Raw genomic sequence first — 21,779 nt, 5'->3', positions numbered from 1 at the left:
CCTGCCTCTCCGCTCCCTGCCTCTCCGCTCACACGCTCCTGCCTCTCCGCTCCCTGCCTCTCACGCTCCTGCCTCTCCGCTCCCTGCTTGCCTCTCCACTCCTCTGCCTCTCCGCTCGCACGCTCCTGCCTCTCCGACTCGCACGCTCCCTGCCTCTCCTCTCCCTGCTTGCCTCTCCGCTCGCTCGCAGGCACGCTCCCTGCTTGCCTCTCCGCTCGCTCGCAGGCACGCTCCCTGCTTGCCTCTCCGCTCGCTCGCAGGCACGCTCCCTGCTTGCCTCTCCGCTCGCTCGCAGGCACGCTCCCTGCTTGCCTCTCCGCTCGCTCGCACGCACGCTCCCTGCTTGCCTCTCCGCTCGCACGCACGCTCCCTGCTTGCCTCTCCCCTCACTCGCACGCTCCCTGCCTGCCTCCCCACACCCACGCTCCCTGCCTCTCCGCTCGCACGCACACACGCTCCCTGCCTCTCCGCTTGCACGCACGCACACACGCTCCCGGTCACTCTGCCGCCCGCTCTGCCTCTCTACCTCTGCCGCCCGGTCGCTCAGCCTCTCTGCCGCCCGCCTCGCCTACCGCCCCTCTGCCTACCGCCCCTCTGCCTCTCTGCCGCCCGCTCTGCCTCTCTGCCGCCCGCCTGGTCTGCTCTGCCGCCCGGTCGCTCTGCCTCTCTGCCGCCCGGTCGCTCAGCCTCTCTGCCGCCCGGTCGCTCTGCCTCTTGCCGCCCGGTCGCCTACCGCCTACCGCTCGCCACCCCTCTGCCGCCCGGTCGCTCTGCCTCTCTGCCGCCCGGTCGCCGCCTCTTTGCCTACCGCTCGCCGCCCCTCTGCCTACCGCCCCTCTGCCTCTCTGCCGCCCGCTCTGCCTCTCTGCCGCCCGCCCGGTCGCTCTGCCGGTCGCTCTGCCTCTCTGCCGCCCGCTCTGCCTCTCTGCTGCCCACTCGCCCGCTCTGCCTCCCACTCTGCCGCCCGCCCGGTCGCTCTGCCGCCCGCTCTGCCTCTCTGCCGCCCGCCCCTCTTTGCTCTGCCTCTCTGCCGCCCGCCCGCTCTGCCTCTCTGCCGCCCGCCCGCTCTGCCTCTATGCCGCCCGGTGTGCCTCACTGCCGCCCGCCCGGTCGCTCTGCCGCCCGGTCTGCCTCTCTGCCGCCCGCCCGGTCGCTCTGCCGCCCGCTCTGCCTCTCTGCCGCTCGCCCTCTCTGCCGCCCGCTCTGCCTCTCTGCCGCCCGGTGTGCCTCTCTGCCGCCTCTCTGCGCCCGGTCGCTCTGCCTCTCTGCCGCTCGCCCGGTCGCTCTGCCTCTCTGCCGCCTCTCTGCCGCCCGCTCGCCCGGTCGCTCTGCCTCTCTGCCGCCCGCTCGCCCGCTCTGCCTCCCACTCTGCCACCCGCCCGGTCGCTCTGCCGCCCTCTCTGCCACCCGCTCTGCCTCTCTGCCTCTCGCCGCCGCCCGCTCTGCCGCCCGGTCTGCCTCTCTGCCGCCGCCCGGCTCTGCCGCCCTCTGCCTCTCCCGCCCCAGCGCTCTGCCGCCCCCGCCTCTGGTCGCTCTGCCGCCCGCTCTGCCTCTCTGCCGCTCTGCCTCTCTGCCGCTCGCCCGGTCGCTCTGCCTCTCTGCCGCTCGCCCGGTCGCTCTGCCTCTCTGCCGCTCGCCCGGTCGCTCTGCCTCTCTGCCGCTCGCCCGGTCGCTCTGCCTCTCTGCCGCTCGCCCGGTCGCTCTGCCTCTCGCCCGGTCGCTCTGCCTCTCTGCCGCTCGCCCTGCCTCTCTGCCGCTCGCCCGCTCTGCCTCTCGCCCGGTCGCTCGCCCGCTCTGCCTCTCTGCCGCCCGCCCGCTCTGCCTCTCTGCCTCTCTGCCGCCCGCCCGCTCTGCCTCTCTGCCGCCCGCCCGCTCTGCCTCTCTGCCGCTCGCCCGCTCATCCACCCACCCGCTCTGCCGCTCGCTCATCCACCCACCCGCTCTGCCGCTCGCTCATCCACCCACCCGCTCTGCCTTTCTGCTCGGCCTCAGACTCATTTTGTGCTTCCGTTACACTTGAAGGTATTTTCTGTCGAAAGTGTTGCACAAAAACATTTTCTGTGAAGGAAAACTGAAGAGAGACGCTGGGAGACGAGAAGCAAGTACAGGGAGTGAACATTTAATAAACAACGGACAAGAAACAGAACACAGACAGCTTCTGACATTAATGCTGACACTGGGAATAAACTGAGGAACAGACAGATATACAAAGTGAAGGATTCCAGGTGAGTCCATGAAGCGCTGATTCGTGTAATGATGGTGACAGGTGTGCCCAATGATGTGCAGCCTAGCGTCCTGGAGCGCCAGAGAGTGGAAGCGCGAGCAGGCGTGACAAAAAACTATTGTTGCATATCCCTGATCACTCCATTGAAGCAACAAAAACACTGGCTTTCACTTTGATCAAAGTGGACAACATCGTTATCATCAGCAGACATCGTTATCATCAGCAGACTGAACGAAAGTGTCTCGTGGTCAAGCAACAACAAATGAGCTCCTTGAGTGACAAGGTGGGACTAGGTCTGTATGGAAAGCGACATGGAGAGAGAGAGTCCTACTCAAGTAGTTGAGTAAACTATAAAAATGGACATAACACACAATGTATCACATTTAACAAATCAAACATTCAAATACGTTACAGAAGGTAAAGTAAAAACACAAACCGGTCCGTGCATAAATACCGGTATATAGTAAAATACGGTATACCGCCCAGCCCAATCCTACTAAACACACACACACTCACCACTGACATAGCCCTCTCCAGTCTCTAGGACTGTAGCAGTGACTGGGACACTGCAGGACCTTAACCCCACTGGCTGCTCTCTCTCTCCCCTTCTCCTCTTCACCTGGGATAGGTGCAAACCCACGCAGCCGTGCAGTCTTAACACTGTGTGTGTGTGGCCCTGTCAGAGAGGAGGAAGCTGTGGATAGGGTGCCAAAAGGGCTTAGCCTCTGCTATGAATCGTGACTCTGAGACCAGTTCAACTCTCAGTGCACTCAACCCTAAAAATGAGGAGAGGATTTATGAAGTGAGGAGAGGGGGATTGAAGAGAGGAAAGAGTAGTGGAATAAGAAGAGAAGTGAGGAGAGGGGGATTTGAAAGAGGAAAAATAAGTGTTCAGAGATTTGCCTCTTCAGTTTGCCTCTTCCTAAACACAATCCTTTTGGAGGATGTCCTCTATTCTCACCCTCTCTTTTTCTTTTCTCTTGACAATACATACATCACACACACACACAGTTTTTCAGGACAGGAAATAGAAAGCATCAACTGAATGTTAAATGTGTTCCTTGCCAGATATTTTAATTGTCTGTATTGTCTATTTGTTAAATGTTTGTGAAGTCTTGATATGTGGTGGTTTGTAATGTCTTGTTAATTGGTGTTGGACCCCAGCAAGATTAGCTAGCGTTGCGGTGCTAGCTAATGGGGATCCTAATAAAAATGACAGTGTTGGTGGTGTTGGTTACATGATAAACCAATAATGTAACAAGAGAAGTGCACTAATATATATATATATATACACACACACACACAAACAGAGTATGTGGACACCCCTTGAAATTAGTGGATTTGGTAATTTCAGCCACATCTGTTGATGACAGGTACATAAAATTGAGCACATGTCCATGCAGTCTCCATAGACAAACATGCCCCCGTCAACTGTAAGTACTTGTATTGCGACGTGGAAACGTCTACTAACAACAATGGCTCAGCTGCGAAGTAGTAGCCAACACAACGGGACCACCGAGTGCTGAAGCGCATAAAACGTAAAAATTGTCTGTCCTTGGCTGCAACTATCACTACAGAGTTCCAAACTGCCTCTGGAAGAAACGTCAGGACAAGAACTTTTGTCGGGTACTTCATGAAATGGGTTTCCATGGCTGAGCAGCCGCACAAGCCTAAGATCACACCATGCTCATTTCCAAGCGTCAGCTGGAGTAGTGTAAAGCTCGCCGCCATTCCCTGCAGTGATGAATCACACTTCACAATCTGACAGCCCGACAGACGAATCTGGGTTTGGCGGATTCCAGGAAAATGCTACCTGCCCGAATGCATAGTGCCAACTGTAAAGTTTGGTGGAGGAATAACAGTCTGGGGCTGTTTTTCCATGGTTCGTGCTAGGACCCTTAGTTCCAGTGAAGGGAAATATTAATGCTACAGCATAAAATGACATTCTAGATGATTCTGTGCTTCCAACTTTGTGGCAACAGTTTGGGGAAGGCCCCTTCCTGTTTCAGCACGACAATGCCCCCGTGCACAAAGCGAGGTACATAAAGAAATGCTTTGTTGAGATCGTGTGGAAGAGAGCCCTGACCTCAACCCCATCGAACACTTTGGGATAAATTGGACCGTTGACTGCGAGCCAGGCCTAATCGCCCAAAATCAGCCCCCAACCTCACTAATGTGCTTGAGGCTGTCTACATACTTTTAGTCATGTAGTGTATTTACAATTAGATACAGCATAGAGGATACTAGCATATTAATTCATATTGTAGTGACGTACAGTGCATTCGGAAAGAATTCAGACCGCTTGACTTTTTCTACATTTTGTTATGTTACAGCCTTAACGTAAAATGCATTAAATATTTTTATTTTACGTCATCAATCTACACACAATACCTGATAATGATAAAGCGAGAACAGGTTTAGACATTTTTACAAAATGTATTACAAAAACAAACAAAAATACTTTGCATAAGTACTCGAACCCTTTGCTATGAGACTCGAAATTGAGCTCAGGTGCATCCTGTTTCCTTTGATCATCCTTGAGATGTTTCTACAACTTGATTGGAGTCCACATGTGGTAAATTCAATTGATTGGACATGATTTGGAAAGACACACCTGTCTATATAAGGTCCCACAGTTGACAGTGCATGTCAGAGCAAACACCAAGCCATGAGGTCAAAGGAATTGTCCTTAGAGTTCTGAGACAGGATTGTGTCGAGACAGAGATCTGGGGAAGTGCACAAAAACATTTCTGCACCACTGAAAGTCCCCAAGAACACAGTGGCCTACATTATACTTTAATGGAAGAAGTTTGGAACCACCAATACTCTTCCTAGAGCTGTCCGCCCCACCAAACTGAGCAACCGGGGGAAAAATGGCCTTGGTCAGGGAGATGACCAATAACACGATGGTCACTGACAGAGCTCCAGAGTTCCTCTGTGGAGATGGGAGAACCTTCCAGAAGGACAACCATCTCTGCAGCACTCCACCAATCAGGCCTTTATGGTAGAGTGGCCAGACAGAAGCCACTTTCCTCCAGATGCCAAGTATCACATCTGGAGGAAACCTGGCACCATCCCTCAGGTGAAAGATGTTAGTGGCAGCATCATGCTGTAGGGATGTTTTTCAGCAGCAGGGACTGGGAGACTAGTCAGGCTCGAGGGAAAGAAGACAAGAGCAAATGACAGAGATCCTTCATGAAAACCTGCTCAAGAGCGCTCAGGACCTCAGACTGAGGGAGAAGGTTCACCTTCCAACAGGACAACGACCCTAAGCACACAGCCAAGACAACGCAGGAGTGGCTTCGGGACAAGTCTCTGAATGTCCTTGAGTGGCCCATCCAGAGCCCGGACTTGAACCCGATCAAACATCTTTTGAGAGACCTGAAAATATCTGTGCAACGACGCTCCCCTTCCATCCTGACAGAGCTTGAGCGGATCTACAAAGAATGGGAAAAACCCCTCAAATACAGGTGTAGCGTCATACCCAAGAAGACTGGAGGCTGTAATCGCTGCCAAAGATGCTTCAACAAAGTACTCAGTATAGGGTCTGAACACCTATGTAAATGTATTATTTAAGTTTATTTTTAATACATTTCCTAAAATTTCTAAAAACCTGTTTTTGCTTTGTCATTATGGGGTATTGTGGGTACATTGATGAGGGGAAAAAAACCATTTAATCCATTTTAGAATAAGGCTGAAACGTAACATGTAGAAGAAGTCAAGGGGTCTGAATACTTTCCGAAGGGCTCTGTATGTGGAACGATGACTGCAACACATGACTTTTCAGAAGGAAAGTCTGGATACAGTCTGTAGGCTGTCATTCCCTTGCCCAAGAGGATCTTCTTGACACACACACACACACACACACACACACACCTCTTAATTAGAGAGACCAGATGCTGGCAGGCTACACTGAGTAAACACAGCTTTATATGAACAGATATAACCTCCCTGAACCCACTGAAGCTACGCACACAATCTGCATTGCAATACACACCAACTTACACAAATACACACAACTTATACAATGCAATACTAGGGCTGACCATATTTGGTCAACTGGTCAATTGTTTGGTCGACCAATATTTTTTTCGTTGAGCAGTTGCAAATACACTAAACAAAAATATAAAACGCAACATGTAAAGTGTCCCATACAAAATCCCAGGAATGTTCCATATGCACAAAAAGCTTATTTCTCTCAAATGGTGTTCCTTGGTGTCCACATCACCAACAAACAATCATGGTCCAAACACACTAAGACAGCCGTGAAGAGGGCACGACAAAGCCTATTCCCCCTCGGAGACTGAAATGATTTGGCATGGGTCCTCAGATCCTCAAAAAGGTTCTACAGCTGCACTATTGAGAGCATCCTGACGGGTTGCATTACTGCCTGGTAGAGCAACTGCTCGGCCTCCGACCGCAAGGCGCTACAGAGGGTACGACCCAATATAACTATCACTGGGGCCAAGCCTCCAAACCATCCAGGACCTCTATACCAGGCGGTGTCAGATGTAGGCCCTAAAAATTGCCAAAGACTCCAGCCACCCAAGTCACTGTTCACTTTACTACCACATGGCAAGCAGTACCGGAGTGCCAAGCGTATGTCCAAAAGGCTTCTTAACAGCTTCTACCCCCAAGCCATAAGACTGCTGAACAGCTGATAAAACGGCTACCCGGCATTTGTAAAAAGAAATTAAAACATTGAAACGTTGAAAAAAGATACTCACTGGCTACTCGCTGTTTATTATCTATGCATAGTCACCAACCCCTACCTACGTATTACGTAAACTAAAAATTGGTACCCCCTGTATATAGCTTGTTATTGTCATTTTATTGTGTCATTTCATTTCTTACATTTTATTTTTCTAAAGACCGCATTGTTGGTTTAGGGCCGGTTCTATTCGGCGCATGTAACAAATAAAATGTTATTTGGCATCTGTCTGATTCATGCCTGTCTCAGTGGTCTAATCCATTGTGGAGTCCACGGGGATGGCACATCAGTAATACATTTTCTGTTAATTCAAACATTCCTAATATACCATTTTTGATTGTTTAGGTTAATTTCTGTTAATGCATTCAATATCTCATTATTTTACAGTCTTTTACCACTCTCATTGTCGGAGTGGACACATTGTTTGCCCACCGCACCACATAGGCTACATTTGTGAGGAACAAGTTTTGGTTTATTTCTTTCCATTTAGGAGTTGTCCCATTTATTAACTGTATTTTGTTTGTCGTGCTCCTGTCAATGTTGAGTAAGGATGCACCCCTGTTTATGCATAGAAGTAGGCCTAGGCTACTAAGTAGGCCTTGCGTACAAATGTAGGCCTAGGCTACTAAGTAGGACTTGCGTACAAATGCAGGCCTACAGATAAGCCCATTTGGTGATCTGATAGTATTGTCTTAACTCAACACCACTGTGGAGCTTCTCAACCTAATTTTTTCTTTACCTCAAACAGCAAGTAAACAAAAGTCTGTCATTCGCAGTGGATGTAAAAACAGTAGTTCCTCAACGTAGCCTATTTGGAAAATCTTTCCAGCGCAATTTTAATAACAACTCGGTGTGAAAGGGGAAGACAAACATGGTCTGATCCGGTGTAGTCATAAAATAGGCCTACCTGATTACTTCTTATCCCTTTTGCAAATAGCCTACAGCTGTGTCTGTCTGGAGCAGGAAACTGAGGGTGCAGAGTATTTTATAAGTTTGCTAGCAAGAGCTTCAGGCCAGACCAAGTTGATAATTGATGAAATGTTTCAAGTTCTTTGCAGACAGGTCATGCGTAGCCAATGTGATATATAGGATTTTTTTTATTTTTAAATCAGGATATTTTCTACCTGCAGGCTGCAATGTTTTTATTTGTTGGCTTTATGTAGGCTATTTTTATATAGTTGGCAATGGCAATAGGAGCTCCTTTTAGAATTTTGATTAACCACATGATAACGATTTTGTGATACAAAGACTCATTATAAATTAAATTAAACTGTTCCACAAAAATGTGCATATGAAAATCATAACTGGCATGCATATCTGTAGAAATGGTAAGAAACATTGGCACTCCAAATGGAAAAGGTTGCCGACCACTGGTGTAGCCAATTACCGGTGACTTCAGGAGATTACCCGCAGAATCTACGAAGGCCAGCAGAAGCAGGAACAGGTTCTTCTGGTTAGGCTATCTTGATCTCTGGCTCCATCTTGAGCCATATGCGTGTCTTAATTATTTAAATCACAGTGTGCTTAAAGCACCAGACAAGCTCAGTAGCCTACATATAGTTGATTTGATTAAAACACATAGGATGTGTCTAAATGTGACCGACCAGCTCAAAATCCGTCTAATGTAGCAACATTTTAAATTGTGTTTTTTTACATTGGATAAAAGTAGAGACTCAGATACAAAATGTTAAATCATATACACTACAGTTGAGGAACAACAACAATGGGAAAGTAATTCTGCTTTGAAAGTTGATAAACTTGTAAACTCACTTTTTTTAGAAAATGGCCTTTGAATGTTTTGGTACTACTACTGGAGAGCCCTTCTTGGTCTACACCAATTCAGCATTGTTCAGACCCTCTTAAGCTTTAGCCCCACCCATCTCTTTAAGAGTTGATCCGGGTATTCTGTACTAACAGCAGCAGTCAGCCAAGCGAACTTGCTAGCTACTTCAAGACACAAATGAGAGAACAGCTCACTGAACATTACTCGCCCTAGCAGAGCTGGTTAGGCTGTTATGTTATCCAGAGCATTGGTGACAGAAACTGTGCTGTCAGATTTAATTTACGAACGGACAGACACTGGCCATACTCAACGGGTGTTGAGCGTTTGTAAACTCAGCAGTTACTATGCGCTCTGGCACACTCAGACGAGAGTCTATTGTTAAGACATGTAGCTAGCTAACTAGGTAAACAATTAACTGTAATCCCAACTCATGACATTACTATCCTGCATAAATCTGCAGGTAGCTAACCAAACAGGTTCAATGTTAGCTAGCTAACATTAGGCTATAACCAAGATCATACACAACATTAGCTAGCGAGACAGCTAGCTAACAAAACACTTCAACTTGAAATTAAAATACTTTGTCAAAATTAGAAATGTAGCTAGCTAGACTATTTTACCCATGGTCTGAAATTGGAGTAAATAGCCAGATTGAATTTACCAGCTAGTATGTCTACCAACAGTTGTTGCAGTGACATTCTATTGAAATGGATACTTGCATAGTGGAGTCTTTTGTTAGTTAAGACATGTAGCTAGCTAGCTAAACAATGAACCATAATCCCAACCAATGACGTTACTACCCTGCATGAATCTGCAGGTAGCTAACCACCAGGTTCAATATTAGCTAGCTAACATTACGCTATAATTAGCCAAGCAAATGGCTCTATGATAAGAATAATAAGATCACACACATAACGTTAGTTAATGAGCCAGCCAGCTAACATTAGCTAGCCAAGAGTACACATTAACTTCAAATTAAACCATTTTCTGTCAAAATTTGAAATGTGTAATATCTGAAAATGTAGTTAGCTAGACTATCTTACCTGTATACATCATGGATGGATGCATATCCTGTCAGATGCCATGGTTGCCCTTAGTTTGAAGATGCAATCTAGAGATCAATGTTTTCTCCATCTCCTTAGCTACCATACCTGAATTCCATTGATTTCAAAACACAGCCCTCCAGAGAGTGGAGAGCAACACTTGTGCAGTTTTACTAAGAAATACATTTTAAAAAGCCGCATTAGACAGGATTACCTAGACAAATTGACCAGCTCAAATAGACAGAAGCATGCTATAAGGCAGACCAGTCTAAATTCATCTCTCGGCTGGTCCTGCCCACTCATTACCTCAGCCAATCATGGATAGTGGAAAGGTTCCTCGCTTTTTCTGTGGCTAAACCAACTATGCTCGTAAATTAACAATGTTATTCATATTTACAGATGGCAAAGATGTTTGTTTTTAAGGCACATGAAAAATGCATTTTGATTAAAAAAATAAAAGTTTACATTCAAACGGCTATCATGTGAAGTAGTGACCCACAATATACGCCTAGTTTCCCGAAACGGGTCACATATAGGGAAATATACACATTTCAAAATGTCGATCAATTGGTCGAAAGAACAGACTCCTGGTCGACTAATATTTTTTCCGTTGCGTCGAGCTCTACACAATACAACACACCCTAGACCCATTCCAATTCGCATACCGCCCAAACAGATCCACAGGTGACGCAATCTCAATCACACTCCACACCGCCCTTTCTCACCTGGAGAAAATGAACACCTATGTGAGAATGCCTGCCACCCAAGACCTATATAATAGGCTGTGTCAGAGGAAAGCCAATAAAATTGTCAGAGACTCCAGTCACCGAAGTTATAGACTGTTTTCTCTGCTACCGCACGGCAAGCGGTACCGGAGCACCAAGTCCAGGACCAAAAGGCTCCTCAACAACCTCTACCCCCAAGCCATTAGACTGCTTAACAATTCATATAAATCACCACTGGACAATATACATTTTATTATTACTTTTTGTTTTAGCCTACTGGGTAAATATTTTCTTCTTCATGAACTGCACTGTTGGTTAAGGCTTGTAAGTAAGCATTTCACGGTAAAGTCTACACTTGTTGTACTCGGTGCATGTGGCAAAAAAAAAAGTTTGATTTGATAAGATTAATGTACACACCAAATACCACAATACTACACACCACCTAACTCCGAGTGCTAGGTATGACAGGGTTGTGTGTGTACACACACACACACACAGTTGAAGTCGGAAGTTTACATACACCTTAACCAAATACATTTAAACTCAGTTTTTCACAATTTCTGACATTTAATCCTAGTGAAAATTCCCTGTCTTAGGTCAGTTAGGATCACCACTTCATTTTAAGAATGTGAAATGTCAGAATAATAGGAGAGAATGATTTATTTCGACATGTATTTATTCACATTCCCAGTGGGTCAGAAGTTTACATACACTCAATTAGTATTTGATAGCATTGCCTTTAAATTGTTTAACTTGGGTCAAACGTTTCAGGTAGCCTTCCACAAGCTTCCCACAATAAGTTGGGTGCATTTTGGCCCATTCCTCCAAACAGAGCTGGTGTAACTGAGACAGGTTTGTAGGCCTCCCTGCTCGCACATGCGTTTTCAGTTCTGCCGACAAATTTTCTATAGATTTCTATGTGATGGCCACTCCAATACCTTGACTTTGTTGTCCTTAAGCCATTTTGCCACAACTTTGGAAGTATGCTTGGGGTCATTGTCCATTTGGAAGACGCATTTGCGACCAAGCTTTAACTCCCTGACTGTTGTCTTATGATGTTGCTTCAATGTATCCACATAATTGCCCTTCCTCATGATGCCATGTATTTTGTGAAGTGCACCAGTCCCTCCTCCAGCAAAGCACCCCACAACATGATGCTGCCACCCCCGTGCTTCATGGTTGGGATGGTGTTCTTTGGCTTGCAAGTTTCCCCCTTTTTCCTCCAAACATAACGATGGTCATTACTGCCAAACAGTTCTATTTTTGTTTCATCAGACCAGAGGACATTTCTCCAAAAAGTATGATCTTTGTCATGTGCAGTTGCAAACTGTAGTCTGGCTTTTTTATGCCGGTTTTGGAGCAGTGGCTTCTTCCTTGCTGAGCGGCCTTTCAGGTGATGTCGATATAGGACTCGTTTTATTGTGGATATAGATACTTTTGTACCCGTTTCCTCCAGCATCTTCACAAGGTCCTTTGCTGTTGCTCTGGGATTGATTTGCACTTTTCACACCAAAGTACGTTCATCTCTAGGAGACAGAACGCATCTCCTTCCTGAGCGGTATGACGACTGTGTGGTCCTATGGTGTTTATACTTGCGTACTATTGTTTGTACAGATGAACGTGGAACCTTCATGCGTTTGGAAATTGCTCCCAAGGATGAACCAGCCTTGTGGACGTCTACATAAAAAAATCTGAGGTCTTGGCTGATTCATTTTGATTTTCCCATGAGGTCAAGCAAAGAGGCACTGAGTTTGAAGGTAGGCCTTGAAATACATCCACAAGTACACCTCCAAATGACTCAATTGATGTCAATTAGCCTATCAGGACCTTCTAAAGCCATGACTTCATTTTCTGGAGTTTTCCGAGCTGTTTAAAGGCACAGTCAATTTAGTGTATGTAAACATCTGACCCACTGGAATTGTGATACAGTGAATTATAAGTGAAATAATCTGTCTGTAAACAATTGTTGGAAAAAAATACTCATGTCATGCACATAGTAGGTGTCCTAACCGACTTGCCAACCATAACCGACTAACTATAGTTTGTTAACAAGAAATTTGTGGAGTGGTTGAAAAACTAGTTTTAATGACTAAAACCAAAGTGTATGTAAACTTCCGACTTACACACAAATAAATATATATATATATATGAGTAAACACACACACACACACAGACACACAGTCAAAATTTTGGACATACCTACTCATTCAAAAGGTTTTTCTTCACTTTTACTATTTTCTTTATTGCAGAATAATAGTGAAGATATCAAAACTATGAAATAACACATATTGGAATACTGTCGTAACCAACAAAGTGTTAAACAAATCTAAATAACTTTTATATTTGAGATTCCTCAAAGTTGCCACCCTTTGCCTTGATGACAGTTTTGCACACGCTTGGTATTCTCTCAACCAGCTTCATGAGGTAGTCACCTGGAATGTATTTAAATTAAAAAGTGTGCCTTCTTTAAAATAATTTGTGTAATTTGTTTATTTCTTAATGCGTTTGAGCCAATCAGTTGTGTTGTAACAAGGTAGGGTTGGTATACAGAAGATAGCCATATTTGGTAAAAGACCAGGTTCATATTATGGCAAGAACAGCTCAAATAAGCAAAAAGAAATGACGGTCGGTCCATCATTACTTTAAAACATGAAGGTCAGTCAATCTGGAAAATTTCAAGAACTTTGAAAGTTTCTTAAAGTGCAGTTGCAAAAACCATCAAGCGATATGATGAGACTGGCTCTCATGAGGACCCCCACAGGAAAGGAAGACCCAGAGTTACCTCTGCTGCAGAGGAGAAGTTCATTAGAGTTACCAGCCTCAGAAAATCGGAAATTAACTGCACCGCAGTTTGCAGCCCAAATAAATGCTTCAGAGTTCAAGTAACAGACACAACTGTTCAGAGGAGACTGCTTGAATCAGGACTTCATGGTCGAATTGGTCGAATTTCTGCAAAGAATCCACTACTAATGGACACCAATAATAAGAAGAAGACTTGCTTGGGGCAAGAAACACTAGAAACACTGGTGGAAATCTGTCCTTAGGTCTGATGAGTCCAAATGTATGATTTTTGGATCAAACCGCTGTGTCTTTGTGAGACGCGGAGTAGGTGAACAGATGTGGTTCACACCGTGAAGCATGGAGGAGGAGGAGTGGTGGTGCTTTGCTGGTGACACTGTCTGTGATTTATTTAGAATTCAAGGCACACTTAACCAGCATTCTTCAGTGATACGCCATCCCATCTGGTTTGCTCTTAATGGGACAATCATTTGTTTTTTAACAGGATAATGACCCAAAACACCTCCAGGCTGTGTAAGGGCTATTTGATAAAGAAGGAAAGTGATGGGAGTGCTGCATCAGATGACCTGGCCTCCACAATCACCCAACCTCAACCCAATTGAGATGGTTTGGGATGAGTTGGACTGCAGAGTGAAGGAAAACCAGCAAAACAAGTGCTCTGCATATGTGGGAACTCCTTCAAGACTGTTGGAAAAGCATTCCTCATGAAGCTGGTTGAGAGAATGCCACGGCGTCGTCAAGGCAAAGGGTGGCTACTTTGAAGAATCTAAAATATATTTTGATTTGGTTAACACTTTTTTGGTTACTACATGATTCCATATGTGTTATTTCATAGTTTTGATGTCTTCACTATTATTATACAATGTAGAAAATAGTAGAAATAAAGACAAACCCCTGAATGAGTAGACGTATCCAAACTTTGACTGGTACTGTACAGATGTCTATATTGTTTTTATTTAAATTGAACCTTTATTTAACCAGGCAAGTCAGTTAAGAACAAATTTTTATTTACAATAACGGCCTACCCCGGCCAAACCCAGGCGACGCTGGGCCAATTGTGCGCGTCTATGGGACTCCCAATCACAGACGGATGTGTTACAGCCTGGATTCGAACCAGGGACTACAGTGATGCCTGTTACACTGACATGCAGTGGTTTAGAACGCTGCATCTTCATATATATATAAAAAACATATACACTGAAAAGCTGACAGCACCAGTACGATGGATTTCTGATTGCGTCTTGAACCAGCAACCCGCATTTACTTTTTGCCACAAAAGGTTGAGACCATTTAGCAGAGGGGCGAAATACGCTTAAGAGGTTAGCGGCTGTGTTCTGAATGTTGTCCAAGATGAGAATACCCAGCAAATCAACATAGACAGACAGGCAGACACACAAAGCACTATGCATGTATGCAGTGTCCTTGACTCTTATTGATCGGGTTGTGTCATATTGATCAAGCTAACAGACATGACAATTAATATTCTCTCAGTTAAAGAGATGAATGAGACACTGCAATTATGGCATAGTATAAGGCTATCCCACTGTAATGGTATAGTTACAGATTATATAACAGACTGCTATATCATGTTTTTACAGCATTAAATACAGCTTACATAGTACTCAATAAGTTAAATATGCAACAACAACAAAAATATCAGTGAGGCTGTTCCCCATTTCTTAGCCAGGGAAAGGATGAAGGTGTGATATATAACCAGAGAAGGCTGGTGGGAGAAGCTATAGGAGGATGGGCTCATTGTAATGGCGGGTATGGAATTATTGGAACAGAGTCTAATGTGGTTTCCATAGGTTTGATACCGTTCCATTTATTCCATTCCAGCCATTACAATGAGCATGTCCTCCTATATTTCCTCCCACCAGCCTCCTCTGTATCAAGCCTACAGTAAGATGATATATTTTCAGTTCACTGCAGCAGTCACACCTAGTCTCGAGTGAAGGGGACTGTGTCTATCTACGGGGATAAAAGCCAGCTTTAAAGCTTGTGCGTGTTGCTGTGCCCGAGGGAGATCCACCTGAATGTTCCGGTGACAAAAATACAGCAATAATAGCCGTGGCCCTGCCCTTGGCGGGGGAAATGACAGCAGGGGGAAATAACAGCCAGATGCCCTCCTTTAGAGGTCACACAATCTGAAATGTCGTCACGAGCCGATATTGCGGGGTCTCCCTTCTCTGTAGAAAAGCACTAGCACGAGGACACACCCAGAAAAAGGAGTGCGAAGGGAGGAGAGAAGGAGACGAGAAGAGAGCTGATTACGTCCCTTGACATGATGTAAGAAGGGCTGACTTTTCAAAGCACTTATTACTTAACAGAGGTTGTCTCTCCTCTTTCTAAGCTTAAGCTAATACCTTATATTATGTTTTGCAGTCAACAAGCACAGCCATTCACTACACATGAAATGTAGAATCTGAACTACGAAAAATAACCACTGGATTAAGTTAAACCTGCATAGCCAGTAATGCAGAGACACATACATATACAAGCAAAGGTTTGCACACACACACACGAGATGACCCCTGATTATAGCCCAAAGGCTGGGAGATAGCGATATAGTGTCGTTTCATTTTACCATCCAAAGGGAATCCATGCAGCTGGCTGTACACTGGTATCCCCCTTGGATCGGTTCGTTAATAAAACATTCTCCATTCAGGCTGCAAAGGATTCAATTTCCTCCTTAATTCGCTATATGGTAAGAAGGTGGGGAAAAAAGGGAAAAATATACTTACTTTATTAAACACCATTTTCCACCACCATGCTACAGTGGCTAATGCTAGTCGCGGATTTTGTGTACTGTGTTCAGTGAATCAGGTTACAGCAGACTGTTTTTTCACCCCTGGTCTGATTGGCTGAATGCCCCCCCACCACCCCCACCTTCTCCCATTAAATCGAGTTAAGGAGGAAATGTACGGTTTTGCAGCCTGAATGGAGAATGTTTTATGTATAAACCGGTTCAGAGGAGATATGAGTGTAAGGCCAGCTGCATGGATTCCCTTTGGACGGTAAGATGAAACCACTCAGTATCGCCATCTACTGGGCTTTTGGGATACCCCGATGACAGATGCGCATTGCTGTCAGTGACATGTCCCACGATTAAAACTATTGGATAAACCCAGGGTCGCATTAAATGCTTCTTCACATGCACAGTAACGTATTTCTAACATGAGAGAAACTGTTGCGACAAACACTCTTTGGTGAAGGACAGACTCCATGTCTAAACACGCTAAATCTCCCCCCATTACACAGCAATTAGGTTTGGGGAAATGAAAAAAGGATGCGGCTCATCAACAGCTGTTCCCACCTAGAAAACATCCGTGTTTATGATCAAACTGGGAGGACTGTTTATTGAAACTTGATTATGTTCTCACCCAAGTAGGACTAGCTCTGCAGACAACAGGCAATTTGTTGACTTGATAAAGCCAATACAATAACACACGCAACCATTCATTCATTCATTCATTCATTCACACACCTGTGTGGTAGAGAGGTACAGTCCTTACCCGGATGCTGAGGGTAGTCAGACGGCAGGAGAAGGTCTCAATGAGCGCTCTTTTCCTTTGCTCAGCTCACCTCACTAACACACAATCACTGTCTCCACCAGCGGGTAAATCCAGTGTCCCGTATCTCAGACAGAAAAAAACTGTCCTCTTCCGCTTCGGTCAGAGCTGGGTTTTGCAAAAGGTCTTTCAGTGAATAGCCTAGCCTACAGTTTGACATAGAAAAACAAAACAAAAACAACTAAATCAGTGGCTATATTATGCCGTTGAGATGGAAAGAGAAATCCGTGAGAGATGGATTTGCCCCTATGCGTTATTTGACATAAATGTGCGTGCTGGATGGATCTGTAGAAGTGCGAGCTATAGCCTACGGTTTTGTTTTGTTTTGTTCCCCATCTGGGCTCAAATTTGACAACTGTGACATTACACAGTGATGGGCTTGATCGCGGCACTTTACAGACGTGTTTTAGATATCAGTAACTCTACATTAAGTACATGATAAACTAGAGCAACACGTTACGAGTCCCGAAAGTAGACCAACTTCTGAGATTTCACTTCGAAAACTAACACCCTTCCTCTACAAATAGGAGGAAATGATCGCACAGAGGAAGGATCTGCTCGGTCCGAAAGCACAGCAGCAGACCCAATAGATTCACTTAGCGAGGTTTCTTGTTTTGTCTAAATTGTGAGTTGGTTCCGGGTTCACGTACATCCGCGGTAAATGTACAGATAAACGTGACCTATCCCCAGACTACTGAAAAATCAGAGCGTACCGATCGGTTCACCGATTTCCGTGGCTGGAAAAACGAGAGGGATACAGCAGTGTCTGGTGCGAGCGTCGCCGGGGAGAGAAAGAGAGGGAGGGATCAGCTCGCGATTACCCATTTAAAGCTAGAATCCTTAGTTGCTAAATACATTTTGGGATTTATTAAGGCATGATATATATCAATTGATTCTTTAATAATGTAATTCATGAATGCCTCATGAGCTTAGTTCAACTGTCGTACCCCATTAGAACCCAAAATATAAGCTTGTTTTACCCCAATGTTTGTAGCCGAAAAACATTGTTGAAACTATAATTTTGATATCATCAGTCCTTGCATCCATTGCTCTGTCTATGAATGCGATAGTGGTTACATTTTCAACAGAACCATCCCTCGGCTGTCTACCAAAACAGAGAAATATATCATTATAATTGTTCCGTGGCGGTGTGTGGGCAAGAGGGTTTGAGTGAGTGTCTGTGCATATGAATGGAAGGTGAGCATTAATATGTACAGGAGGGCAGGAGAGAATGGGTGTGCAGAGCATAGGGTATATGTTGTGTGTGAATAAAGGAGAATGGATGAGTAAGTAGATGAGGGGTGTAAATGTGTCTGAGAAGAAGGGAGGGTGAAAGATGGGGGTTGGGAGATAAACTTGGACAGGGCAGGGGGGTGATGAGCTTGGCTTGGGTGGACAAGGGGGAGTAAAGATGAAATACAATTCCGCTTGCCTTGGGTGGAGTAAAGGGGGGGAAACGTGGAGGGGGTGGTGGAGAGGGATGATTTGTAGAGAGGGAAGGACTTAATGATACTACAATGTAATTGTATTTCATTTTTTTATGACTTGTAAAATTAATAAGAGTTGTGAACAGATTAGGAAAGGATATTGAATCATTATTATTCTTTGTTTGTCATTACAACTAAGATTTAATGATGGTTATTGGTGGGGAGAGGCGACGGTCAAGAGCCGTGCATCCTCCGAAACACAACCCTGCCAAGCTGCACTACTTCTTGACACACTGCTTGCTTAACCCAAAAGCCAGCTGCATAAATGTGTCAAAGGAAACACCATCCAACTGGCAACCAGGGTCAGCTGGCCCACCACAAGGAGTTGCGAGAGCGCGATGGAACAAGGAAACCAAACCCTTTCCTAACCTGGACGACGCTGGGCCAATTGTGCACCGCCTCATGGGGCTTCCAGTCAAGGCCGGCTGTGACACTGCCTGGGATTGACCCCGGGGCTGTAGTGACGCCTCAATGCACTAAACAATTTACTGGACTCAAAAACAATGATATAGTGATTTAGAATGATTCTCTGATATCATGTTTAATTGCACCAATAGAAAATACACTGAGCAACAGAATTTGGAGAATGAACAGAGCAAATTTTCCTGACCAAAATGTATTAAATACCTAAACAACAATTTTTAAAACCTTTACTATTACAAATGTAGACAGAGGACAGAGAAAAGCCAACACCCAATATAATTTGGGATGCCTTTAAGGCGTACATTATGGGGCTGATAGTCTCATACTCGTCAAAAATTACATCTGATTTAGTAATTCAAATGAAATAAAAAGAAATTACTATCTTAATAATTAACATTTTTGCCAGGAATACGATATTTTACTTTTACAGGTTAAACTCAAATAAAGCATTTCGATGGAAATGTTCTTGTGTGTATGTTTAGTACAATGCTGCTTTTGTAATAACCTGTATTAGCTGGGTTCATGCGAGTGACTGATTGATTACACAAAGGAAGAAACCACACTATCACTCCCAAGCTATTTGGCAGTATGCCCAGATATTGTTCTGGGACTAGATAAACCATACAAGGTCTCAGCTTTGAGAGAAGGGGAACACCCCTTTTCAGAGTTTTCATCAAGCTTCTATAGTGTTTGTGAACCTCTGAGCATTAAATGAAGATTGCTTCATTTACTTTGAGTTTGAGTCCTTAGTGTTGAAGTCATAGGAAATGCAATCTGGGAGCTGGAATTACATAGGACCCATACATTTCCATTGTAACAGCCTGGGACCTCAGACCCTAGCCTGAAGAAGTTGAAGGGATCCAGAGAGAACTAGGCAAAAGTTTGGGAAACCTCATTAATAATGTTGTATAGGCATTCTGGGAGAATACCTAAGTAGTTCGGGGAACTACACAAATGTTCGTGAAACCTCGTTAGCATATGGTAATAGTGTTGACTTTGATTGATCATGTTATATAAGGATTCTGTCTGAATCTGTGGACTTCGATTGATAACGTTATATAAAGATTCTCTTTGAATACCTAAGAAAGTTCTGTGTGATGTATGAATGAAATATGGGAAGGTGTGTGTGAAGTAGTGAGTAGTGAGGTGGTGTGTGTGAAGATAAGAAAGGAGAGATTATTATTACCGAATATGTTGTATGAATAGAATATTGCCGTGAAGGAGGAAATTGTGAGGAATGTATTCCCAGACCCCTGTATTATAAAAATAAGAAAGTAACTACAGCAACACAAAATGTGAATCGTTTCAGGAAACTAGGCGTATGTCGCACGTCACTACTTCACAGGAGCGCCATTTGAACATAAACATTTTTATTTATCAAAATGTGTTTTTTTGGCAGAAATTCTTTCTGGAACAAGTGAACAGCCTTAATAACAAACATTTATGCCATCTGTAAATACAAATACAATTGTTAAATTACGAGCCTAGTTGGTTTAGCCATGGGAAAAGAGAGCAAACTTTCCGCTAGCCATGATTGGCTGAGATAATGAGTGGGCTGGACATCCGGACATGAGTTCAGATTGGTCTGCCATGTACCACGCTTCTGTCTATATTATGAGCTGGTCAGTATGTGTATGTAATCCTTTCTAACGCAGCTTTAAAAAATCTATATCATGTAGTAGAACTGCATGACTTGCTCTCCACTTTCTGGAGTACCGAGTTATGAAATCAGTGGAATTAGTGTATGCTAGCTAAGGAGATGGTGAAAATGCTGGCGTTTGATTGCAAATATGCAGACGGAGTCAAAAAGAGAACACACAGAAGGCTCCGGATTACATCTTCAAACTAAGGGCAACCATGGCATCTGTGACAGAGAGGGAGAAGCGTCCATCCATGTATATGGGTAAGATTTTCAGTTAATACACGTTTCTAATTTTGTCAGAAAGCAGTTTTTATTTCAAGTTAGTGCACTGTTAGCTAGCTAGCTAAAGTTAGCTGGCTGGCTAGCTAGCTAAAGTTACGTGTATGAACTGTGCAGTAATATTATTTGTATCTCAGAGCCATTTGCATTGCTAATTATTGCCTAATATTAGCTAGCTAACATTGAACCTGGTTGGTTAGCTACCTGCAGATTCATGCAGGGTACAAATACATTATGAGTTGGGATTATGGTTAATTGTTTAGCTGGCTAGGTAGATTTCTAATCAAAAGACTCTACTATGCAAGTAACTATTTCAATAGAATGTTTATGATGTCAATGTGACAACTGTAGATAGACGTAGATGATAAATATGCTCTGGCTAGCTACTCCAATTTCAGATCACTTTTTCTCACCCTATTGGGCAGCATCAATAGCAAGAAGAAATAAACTAACCCTTCCCACAGAATAACAAATGGTTGTTGATTAAACAAATGACATGATTCCATGGCTGGAAAAAAATCCCAGACAAGGTATGCGCAAAGGTGAAGAAGGACAATGGTAAGATGAAAGGAACAACACCATTGGCGGTTGTGCCGAAAAGCACTCTTAGGCCTTACAAGGCCCAATACTCCCTGAGCAAAGAAAAAGGCATTATCCCAGTACACGCAGCATTATTCCAGTACACACAGCATTATCCCAGTACACACAGCATTATCCCAGTACACACTGTGTTGGTGGAGACTGGCGCTATTATACCATGCCCAAATTGTCCTTGTAACACCCCAATCCTCTCAGTAAGATAACCCTCAGGGGAATTCAGATTCCTAATGCGGTGACCATTCTCTTTCAAGTTCTACCTGGAAGCTGTTGTTTCTCAATTTTTAATCTGGCTATTGCATTCTTTAGCATGCCAGTAGCTGAGGAATCACAAGATTGGTTCTCCTTCACCTTCCTCGGAATTCAATTATATTTTTAAAGATACGAAAAATAAAATAAATAAAAACATGTATATAAAAAATTGCTACACTATCAGAGCATCCTCCTAACTATGTCACATGTCATCTTGAAATGCCGTACCACTCTTAACCCAT

At 44.4% G+C, this 21,779-nt stretch overlaps 1 protein-coding gene across 7 annotated transcripts in view; it reads right to left on the bottom strand.

Moving 5' to 3' along the window:
* The window catches only part of LOC112254856 (plasma membrane calcium-transporting ATPase 1), a 176,601-nt gene extending 158,947 nt beyond the window's left edge, over nucleotides 1–17,654 (bottom strand). For 3 of the 7 annotated variants that reach the window (XR_006083793.1, XM_024427771.2, XM_024427773.2), the window contains exon 1: nucleotides 16,801–17,653. The gene's annotated coding sequence lies outside the window, so the exon portion shown is untranslated. Of the gene's footprint in view, nucleotides 1–16,772 lie in introns of all 7 variants that reach the window. The other 4 variants (XM_042324651.1, XM_042324649.1, XM_042324650.1 and 1 more) reach the window with 2 other exon arrangements.
* Nucleotides 17,655–21,779: the final 4,125 nt, after the last annotated feature.

This window comes from Oncorhynchus tshawytscha, linkage group LG07 (genome assembly GCF_018296145.1).
Source record: "Oncorhynchus tshawytscha isolate Ot180627B linkage group LG07, Otsh_v2.0, whole genome shotgun sequence".
Classification (NCBI taxonomy): Eukaryota; Metazoa; Chordata; class Actinopteri; order Salmoniformes; family Salmonidae; genus Oncorhynchus; species Oncorhynchus tshawytscha.
The sequence above is the reverse complement of the archived record's forward strand: the minus strand, read 5'-3'. Positions and strand labels throughout refer to the sequence as shown.